At 37.1% G+C, this 10,596-nt stretch overlaps 1 long non-coding RNA gene across 1 annotated transcript; it reads right to left on the reverse strand.

Moving 5' to 3' along the window:
* Window positions 1-799: 799 nt before the first annotated feature.
* Window positions 800-5,128, reverse strand: LOC129921908 (uncharacterized). Its single transcript, XR_008773859.1, has 2 exons — window positions 4,926-5,128; window positions 800-1,776 (listed from the first exon to the last, which is right to left on the reverse strand). It is a non-coding gene; the product is annotated as an uncharacterized LOC129921908 (long non-coding RNA).
* Window positions 5,129-10,596: the final 5,468 nt, after the last annotated feature.

Here is a 10,596-nt window from a genome sequence, read left to right on the forward strand (position 1 = left end):
CTGCCCTATAGACCACGAGGTCTGAAAGGGAATTTTACTTTACTCTACTCATTCAATGAACTGATAATTATGAGGATATAGTTTAATGTGAACCTGGCCGAACTGTTGTTATTGAATGATTAGCTAATGTATTTCATTATTTTGTAAAAGGCCAATTACTCATTCAAAGCCTCAAGTAAGAAACTTTTCCCTTTAGTTACATGTAAATGTGTTTATGTGTGATATAGCACGCCACGTGTATACCTCTGCCATGCGCACCGCCATCCAAGATAGTGCAGAAGGTGCGCACTATTAGTGACTAGACTAGGAAGGATGATGACATTAGAAAGGGAGAACGATTCCCGCCCAAGTCTAGAGTATTTAAACGTTTGGAAACACTTTGGCACGATCTTTTGTTTTTTATTTATAGTTCAGTAATGGCAATACCTAGAAACAAAATGAAAGTACCCAGAAAATCTTCAACTTTTAATCTATAATAATAAGTCAGTTGCAAGTCTCTGCATTGCATTTTTCATATTGAAATTCATGTAAACTTACTGTAGGGTCGTCAACATTTGAAAACACTTTTTCTCGAGGTGCAACAAATGAATACACTGAGAAGAATTTGTAAACACGTTAATTAAAATGTTTTTAAAATTAATTTTAATTTAAGATTCCTAACTAAAGTCATTTTTAACATTTACTTCAGCATCTATTCTTTCTTTTTATTTAGTCTGGAGAATAAATATGGTTGCCTAGAGTGCCTAGACTTGTAGTGTTTTAGGTGATATCAATGCCCCTTCCCCTTATAAAATACATGTTCTTTTTTCGTTCTCTTTTTTTTTTTTTTTTTTTTTGCAGGAGATGTTTAATATTTAGATTCTGTTATAAATATTTTGGTATTTTTATTAATTTGATTTCAAAGAAATAAAACAATAACAACACAATGTTTTTTTTTTAAACATATATATTATATTTATTTACATTTATATATATATACAAATATACAGCCAATATTTACAATTGATCTTTACAATTTTACAAAAAAAAAAACGTCTACATATTTATATACATATTTAGCCTTTAAGTATTTATTTAGCTGCAAAGGAAATGTTAGTTTTAAACATATTTACATTTAGATATTTACATATATATACATTTTATACACATACTACATACACTAATACAGACATACAGCAGATGTTAACTCATTTTATACAATTAAAATTTGCATAAAGGCATAGAAACCACCCAAAGTCAAGATCATTGATCTGGGCAACATAATTGGCACACAAAAGAAAGATCTTCAAGTTCTTCAGTTGTCAAATTATTTGACATGTTGAGTGCATTCCACATGAAGCCACTGATCACATATTTCACACAGGATCTAAATATTTCCACCTTTTTTAGCCACAACCTGAGCAAGTATCTTTTGTGGTTTGATTTATTACTTGGTCAGCACCATCAACACCTGCAGCCAGCTCTTTTTCCATCTTTCCCTTCTTAATAATGGATTGTCATCGCTGTCTTCATCTATGTCTTTTGAAGTACTCGGTTTGTTCATTTTCTTAGCTTCTAGTTTCTTCCTTTCTATTACTTGCTTGTGCATTTTTTTTCTACTTTGTCCTTGTCCTTCACAACTTTGTTAGTTGCCTTTTCTTATAGACATTTCATTTTTATCCATTGCCTTTATGGCAGCTTTAACAATTTCAGGCTTGTGGTGAATATATTTTCTTTTCTTTTCTGAAGCCATATAGACATTAATAGATGATCAAGTATTGGATACGGGTATCTAGACTGTCACAGAGAAAAAAAAAGTATAATAAACAAATCAAATTAATAAAGCAATTAGATCTAACTTAGTCATAGTTAGCTCTACTCTTATATTTTACTACTGTTTCCATTTGCTTCTCTATGACATTTGTAAATAATTGTGATCACCAGTGGCGTAACTAAGGGGGGGGGGGGGAGGGGGGGGGGGAGAAATTTAAAATCCCCCCGGGCCCCCACCTAGGGGGGGCCCCCAAATGGGTGTCCGAAATTTATTTGTAAATACATAAATTAATATATTGGATTGACAAATAGTGTCAACGGGTTATTTTTTTTTTAACATTTATGGATTAAAAATTTATCACAAAGACTAAACCTAGATCTAGGTCTATCAGTACGTTGACTTTGTTGACATTTTAAAAATATTTTTCCCAAAGAGATCAAAGTTTTTTTTTAAAGTTTGTTTTACATTTTAAACTTGTTGCCACGAATAAAACTGCATGATATACAGCGAATTCCAGGTATCTTGTTACCTTTACTAATAATAGATCTAAATGGCGAGTATTTTATGGCTACACTAATTAACCTTGAAGCAAAATTTACAGAATCGAGTATAACAGATTCAAAAGTTATTCTTAATAATGCTAGAATAGTCCATTATTCGGGTTTGGCGTCTATAATTTCAGAATTAAACTTCACACTCGAGTTATTACCCCTCTATTCATCTTTCCTCAATCCAATGGAAACTCTATTTTTATTTCCATCTAATCCTTTTGCTTTCGCACAAAACATAAACAACAAACAATGACGTAATATCATATAATATTAGCACATCCTTCCTTTTGAAGTTATTATCACACCCTTCCTTTTAAAGTTCTTAAGAGTGATATCTACTAGCATTTGCGGGGCCCTATGCGAAACGGATCGCGCGGGGCCTAGTTTGGGTAGGGATGAGCATAATGTCAATATTATTTTTTTTGAATTAGAAAATAGGCCTACTTTCGTCTTTGCATTACATTTTTATCAAATGAAAGCTCGCAATGCCACTTTTTATTTATAGGCACCCCAAAATGTCCATTTCGTCTATTCTTAAGGAGATTTGAATAAATTCAAAAAAAGTTCAGGACTTTATCTTATATTTTGCCTTTTCATGAGATTTCCTGGAGGCCCTGGAAAATCAGGAGGTCGCGAAAACCCTGTTATTTTATATACGTTATAGGGTTTAATTTAATAATGTACACTTAGAATTAGCGCGCGTCCTATGAAAGCGCGGGGCCCACTGCGACCGCATAGGCTGCAGTGGCCTAAGGCCAGCCCTGTCTACTAGGAACTTTAACAATTCGTCCACTTCTGGTTGTCTTGACTGGCACAACAAGTTCTCTAGACGTTGGTCTATAACTGTCTGTTTCGTTTGTTCCAACAGTTTGCAGTTCATTGTCTCCATCGGTATCATAGTACCCAGAGATGTCTTCATCGAAACTCTTATTCAAAAAGCGTTGATTTCTTCTGTATGTTTTTCCGTTTGTCTTTATGATGTAAGATCTGGGTGCTGAATGTTTTTTTTTATGACAATTGCTTTCTGCCATGTTTGACCTAGACGAACTCTTCGACAGAATAATCTTTAGGTAGTCTTGCTTTTGCATCGTATTTCACTTTGCTTTTCATCTGTCGTTGGTTGAGTAATGTCTCTGCATTTTCAGCTACCGATGGTTTCAATAGTTTCGGATCAGTTGGGATGATTCCCTGAGTCTTCTGCTCAGCAGTTGTGATGGTGAATACGGCAGTCCGCTTATCGGAGTATTTCTATACTCGAGCATAACGAGATATGGATCTTTCCCACTTTTGTATGCTCTGAATCCTTTTGCTTGCGCACAAAACATAAACAACCAACAATGACGTAATACCATATAATATTAGGACAGAATCTTCTTCATGCAGTGGAAAATTAAGATTTTTTTGCCTATCTTGAATTCTGGTCAAAGCTCTTGCGCCCAAGTTCGGAAGAAACTACAAAAGTCTGGACTGCATATACGGGAAGCTGCTAAAGAAATTAGTACCCTTTCATGCTTTCTGCAAAATGATGAGAAACTGACAAAAACCCAATCCATCAAAAAAGCAAAAGAAGGTAGTGAATACTATGGATTCCCTGGAATCAAAACAACCAGAAGAAAGAAAAGACTTGATGGGAAGTTGAGTTCTAATGTAGGACTGTCAATAGAACTGCAATTCAAACGTGTTGCGACAGAAGTGCTGGACAGATTTCATATGGAGATGAAGGTCAGATTTCAAAGGCTGGAAAGAAAATGGATACCTTTGTGTTTCTTCTAGAACCTAGACACCTGTTAGATGAAGACCCGCTTATGACAAACTGTGCTACTTTTCCTATTTGTATGATGAAATAAATGGAAAATCGCTTTTTCAATGATGTCATTGATGCACAAGCACTTTTCATCAACAAACCAGTAATACAACCACCAATAGACATATTGAGGAAACAGCCTTCATATGGTAATTACGTGTGCTCAAACTTTGCAACCTCCTCCGAATACCGCTAACTCAGGCCACTTCCATTACGTCATGTGAGAGATCATTCTCAAAGCTCAAGTTCATCAAAAGCTATCTCAGGAGCACAATGACACAAGAAAGGCTTATCATGGCTTTAATGCCAGTGAAGTCACAAATACCAGAAATTGTATCGATGTGGATGATGTTATAGATGTCTTTTCTGCACAGAATGCACGACGTGAAGCGATATCAATTGAGATTTGTCACTTGTGCATTATTTAACTAATAAACAAAGGTATTATTCATTACAAGAGTCTTGATTACTTTTTGTTTAGTTTACTGATATACTGAACCAATTTGATTTGGGGCTTATATATTTTTGCGTACATTATTCCATGTCATATGTCGAATGTCAAAATGCAAGGGGCCCCCAAAGAGGTCAATCCCCCCGGGCCCCCAAATCCCTAGTTACGCCCCTGGTGATCACCCCCCTTTTATTTCTAATTCAGTTCAGTGAATAATCTGGGCTGTTTAGTGCGTGTTTTCCGACCATTTTTAAACCCTAAAACACAAGTCTGCTATAGCTAATACGTCAGGATGCTTAAAAATAGCAATCACCCCTGACCTGGTTTCATTTTCCCTACGTAGGAGAAAAAAAAAAGTTCATGTACCTGTGGTCTTTGACCTCGTGTAACCTCGATCGTCTGGATAGCAACGAATAGCAGACGTGCAGGAAAGAAACAGAAATGATGCATGCGCATTACCAATGTAGTAGTTTTCTATTTCCTTTTACAATAAAAGCGCCGTGATTAAAAAAATACGATGGGTGTTTCCAAACCGTGCGCGTTTCCAAACGTTTAAATACTCTAGAGCCGAAGTGAAAAGACTGTGCTAAAGATAGATGTTGTTATCATGTATTTGTGATGTCCTGTCAACAAACATCCTTGCCTCCTTGAGTTGCCTCCCCTTAAGTTATTACACTATGAACCATGCTTTTTCATTATTTTAAACTATAGTCGACTTATATGTATATTAAAAGGATTCTTTCTCTTTCAAAACAAAAGTAAACCTTTCGTTTAAAATTTAAGTAGCTAGTCTATTGTGACAAAATGCATAATTTAGTCATAAAAAAATGTATAACATTTTTTGAACAAAAAATCCAAAAACCGTTTCCGTAAATGTTTGAATAGCGGCTGTGTGTGCCAACAGTTGTTGCTTTAAAGTCTCTCTCGCATTTTCCTATTGATAGTGAACGGTTATAAAAATTGTGTATTTTTTAAGAAAAAACTGCTTGCGTAGATCATTATAAAAATTAAACTTTTCTCTTGAAGAAAAGAAAAAAGGAGCCGTTGCCTCAGATTTTTAAAATATCAAAAATATCTGATATCGGATTTTCAATATCTCATCAAGTTTTTTAGATCTTACCGGGGCGGACGGAGTACACTTCACTGATAGCGACTATTTCCTTTTCCTTTTTACCTTTACCTATCCCTTAGTCTGCTAAAAAGACTCAGTAGTCACTGTACACCTATCCTTATATTTGATGCTGCAAATATATGTAATCGTCTTCAATGATAGCTTTATAACCCCCATCAGTATTTCCAATGTCAATGTCCTCTTGTGGTGAGTAGTGATAGCTTTACAACCCCCATCAGATTTACCAATGTCAATGTCCTCTTGTGGTGAGTAGTGATAGCTTTACATCCCCCATCAGATTAAACAATGTCAATGTCCTCTTGTGGTGAGTAGTGATAGCTTTACAAGCCCCATCAGCATTTCCAATGTCAATGTCCTCTTGTGGTGAGTAGTGATAGCTTTACAAGCCCCATCAGCATTTCCAATGTCCTCTTGTGGTGAGTAGTGATAGCTTTACAATCCCTTTACAATGTCCTCTTGTGGTGAGTAGTGATAGCTTTACAACCCCTTTACAATGTCCTCTTGTGGTGAGTAGTGATAGCTTTACAAGCCCCATCAGCATTTCCAATGTCCTCTTGTGGTGAGTAGTGATAGCTTTACAACCCCTTTACAATGTCCTCTTGTGGTGAGTAGTGATAGCGGTGATTTAAAAAGAGTTCATCGTTTTGTTTTGTAATTTTCAAGCAAATAAACATTAGTATGTGCAGGAGGAGTTTCTGTATCGTTCAGTTGTCATCTTTAACACACAGGAATCAACATAATTATATCGCCGGTGAGTTATATGCAGCAAATTATATTCCTTATAGCCAACTATAAAGTTATGTCCCCCTTTCAGACCTTGCGCTCTATTGGGCAGGTGATGTTAAAGGTCATCTGTTTCTGTGGCCTTTATTTAACGAGGATGTCTGGTGGCCTGCAGAACGACCGATTAGAGCCATACATATACATTCATGCACACACATGCAAACACTTATACATACACACTCATATACATTCATACATACACATATAGACACACGTATGCACTCATACATACATGCAAACACATACATACATACATGCACACACACACACTCATACATACATACATACATATCACTACCCCTCCCTTCCACTACTCTGGGCCTAACAGTGTGTTTGTTGTATTGCGTAGTGGAGAGCCTTAGTGAGATGTTGCGATCATTGGCCTGTAGAGTGCTTCCATTTACAGTAAGGTACATTTATATGGTATGCAATCAAGTGTACATGCATATATCTGTGCCTGATTTTGCGTCATGTGAGATGTCATTCTCAAAGCTCAAGTTCATCAAAAAACTATCTGAGGAGCACAATAACGCAAGAAAGGCTTATCATGGCTTTAATGTCAGTGAAGTCACAAATACTAGAAAGTATCGATGTAGATGATGTTACAGATGTCTTTGCTGCACAGTAAGCACGACGTGAGGCGATATGAATTGTGCATTATTTAGCTAATAAACAAAGCTTTTATTCATTAAAAGAGTCTTGATTACTTTTTGTTAAGTTTACTGATATACTGAACCCATTTGATTATGGGCTTATACATTTTTTGCGTACATTATCTCATGTCATACGTCGAATGTCAAAATGCAAGGGCCCCCCAAAGAGGTCAATCCCCCCGGGCCCCCACATCCCTAGCTACGCCCCTGGTTGTTGGTCACTACACTGTGGACGGTGGCTGTGCATAAAACGTGTGCATAATGATTTGTGTATAAATGCATTGTGCACAGAGGTTGTGCATCGATTCTGATGGTTTTTTTTTTCTTCAGGGGGTGGGGGTGGGGGAGGGGTGGGAGTCAAATGGAATTGATGTATTGTTCGCAAGAATCTATTTATATCGTCTCAGCAAACTGTAAGACTCAATAAAGATTTGTTTCGTTACGTGGGCGCTGCGTTACGCTTTTTAATTGTACTTTTAAAAATAAAAATCTTCTGAATAAAGATGATAGGATTAACTTTTCCTGAGATTTGCAGTCATGAATATAGCGGTCACGGCAACAGTTCGAATCTAATCATGTATTTGGCTAGTTTACAAAATCAATGTCCACAAACACTGTTTTTTTTTGTGTGTTCCTTTGACTGTCTGTGTGATAAGTAATACACTAAAAATGTAGTTGTGTGGGTGGTACAAAACTCCATACTAGGTCAAGGTCACATAAGAAGATAAAAAAAAAAAGTATTTTGATTTCCGCGACCTCAGCAATTGGAAGACGCAATTATTGTTTTAGTACTGTTTGTTAGTCAGATCAAATGTATTGAAAATCACTTTTCATTATTCCCTGTATACTGCTAGGGGCTGTTTTGTTTTTAGAATTCAAATCCTTACTTTTTTAAAGACCTCAGAAACGGGAAAAGTGGTTATAAGTATTGTCCGTCTGTCCGTCCGTCACGTGTAGAACGTAAAAGCTAGAAAAGATATTTGAAATGTAATATCATTTATCATTACATTTTATATCTTTCTAAGCTCTCGTGTAAAAGCTGCTTTTTTATATTCTAAAAGTAAACAGTTATGTTTTTAAAATTAATTATTCAAGCATTTTAAGTGAGACTCCGGCCATTTCGACTAAACATAGTTAGACTCCTCCCAGTGAGACTCAGTACAATGAGACTCAGTCCTGTGAGAACCTAGTGAGACCATGGGCGTAGCCAGGATTCTTTTCGGGGGTGGGGGGGGGGATTTTTTTCTCCCCCCCCCCTTCGCTAAAAATAAATTATATATATATATATATATATATATATATATATATATATAAATTATATATATATAAATTATAAATATAAATTATATATATATATATATATATATATATATGTTTGTGTGTGTTTATATAATCAACAAGGAGGTCTGGGGGAGCTCTTAGCGCTCCCCCAGTACGGGTCGAAGCCTGGACGCCAAGCACTATTTCGGGTATTGAAAGCCAACAAAATACATATTCTGAGGTATCTACATGCATTATCCTTCTATTAAACAGTTTTATTTCAAAAACTTAATGTGGTATTCTTACTGACTTAGATCCTCCCCCCACTCACCACCGGCTAAGCCCATGGATTAAACACTGTAGAGTTGGCATTGTGAAACTCCTCCCAGTTAGACACACAGCACTGTGAGACTCCGCCCAGTGAGACCTAACTTAATGAGCCTCATTGTCTGGACCATGAAATCTGTTACTCTACTAGAATCACACTATTATCTGATGCAAAGGTAGAAAAAGCAGCTGTCTGCATGTCATTGATGTGTATAATCACTTCGAAATGGAGTCGTAGACAAACCATCCTCGCCACCCACCCCCCTTTACAAACTAATACAATATGTTTGAAAAAGCATAATGTAATCCTTTGGACTTCTATTCACAGCGAACTATTTCTATATCATTCTTACAATCAAAAGAATCAATATTTTTATATATCAACTCTGTCTGTCTGTCTTTCTGTCTGTCTGGTGTGTACACGTTATTTCTCCCAAGCATAAAGTTGAAATTCGCACAATTATTCATTGGTATACACAATAAAATCAATAAAAAACAAAAGGAACCAGTTAGACAATTAATTACGTGTAATTAATTGCTTTTCCCACTCACAATACAAGCGCTATAAAGACACCATTAAGAGCTCCTTCAGGGAGTGTGATATTGCCATTCACGGCTGGGAAGCACTAGGTCTGGATCGCTCCTCATCGGGTGAAGCTGTTAGTGTCGGAGTCACGAGACATCAAGCAAGAAGAGTGGCCAGCGTGAAAGCCGAGAGAAGAAGCAGGCCTACCTGCACCTGACCAAACCTACGCATGTCACGTATGCGGCCGTCTTTTTAAAGGAGAATTGGACTTAACAGTTCGAGTTCAAAGGGAATGAAAAACGCGCTCATCTTGGACCACGAAGGAGGATAATGTATAGCACTTTATAGCACTTTATAGCACTTTATAGCACTTTATAGCGCTTGTAGTGTCATTCCTTGGAGCGCTTTCATGCACACAGCTCCGCTTACAGAAGTCGTTTGGGAAGGCGATTGTCTGGCATGCGGACTACGCCACTGCACAGCTCCCCTTTACAGAAGTCGTTTGGGAAGGCGATTGTCTGGCATGCGGACTACGCCACTGCACAGCTCCCCTTTACAGAAGTCGTTTGGGAAGGCGATTGTCTGGCATGCGGACTACGCCACTGCACAGCCCCCCTTACAGACGTTTGGGAAGGCGATTGTCTGGCATGAGGACTACGACACTGCAAGGGACAGTGGAGGTATAATGAGGGAGGGATATTTGCTATTCTGCTGACTTAAAGCTCAAGGTAAGCCAGTCAGCCAGAAGATGGGCACGTAACGTAGAAATGGCAGCTTATGCCTGTATGTATAGCGGTGAAGCGTTTGGTGATAGATGCAAGAATAGCTAGCCATTGAATTCTTAGTCCTGAGTCACTGTAGGCGGATTAGTGGTCTTGTGGCTCCGCCCCTTTCTCGTTGGCTTTGTCTGAACAGTTTAGATAGACTAGACAGACAGACAGACAAACAAACAGACAAACAAACACAGATAGATAGAGAGAGAGAGAGAGAGAGAGAGAAAGAGAGAGAGAAAGAGAGAGAGAGAGAAAGAGAGAGAGAGAGAGAAAGAAAGAAAGAAAGAAAGAAAGAAGAAAAAAGACAGATAAAGAAGGAAAGAAAAAGAGAGAGAAAGAAAGAAAGAAAGAAAAAGAGAGAAAGAAGGAAAAAGAGAGAAAGAGATCAAAAGAGAGAAAGAAAGAAAAAGAGAGAAAGAAAGAAAAAGAGAGATAGAAAGAGAGAAAGAAAGAAAAAGAGAGAGAAAGAAGAAAAAAAAGAGAAAGAAAGAAAGAAAGAAAGAAAGAAAGAGAGGAAGAAAGAAAGAAAGAGAGAAAGAGAACGAAAGTTAGAGTTATAAAGAAAGAGATGGTGAGAATGTAA

The sequence above is a fragment of the Biomphalaria glabrata genome, chromosome 12, assembly GCF_947242115.1.
Source record: "Biomphalaria glabrata chromosome 12, xgBioGlab47.1, whole genome shotgun sequence".
NCBI classification, from domain to species: Eukaryota; Metazoa; Mollusca; class Gastropoda; family Planorbidae; genus Biomphalaria; species Biomphalaria glabrata.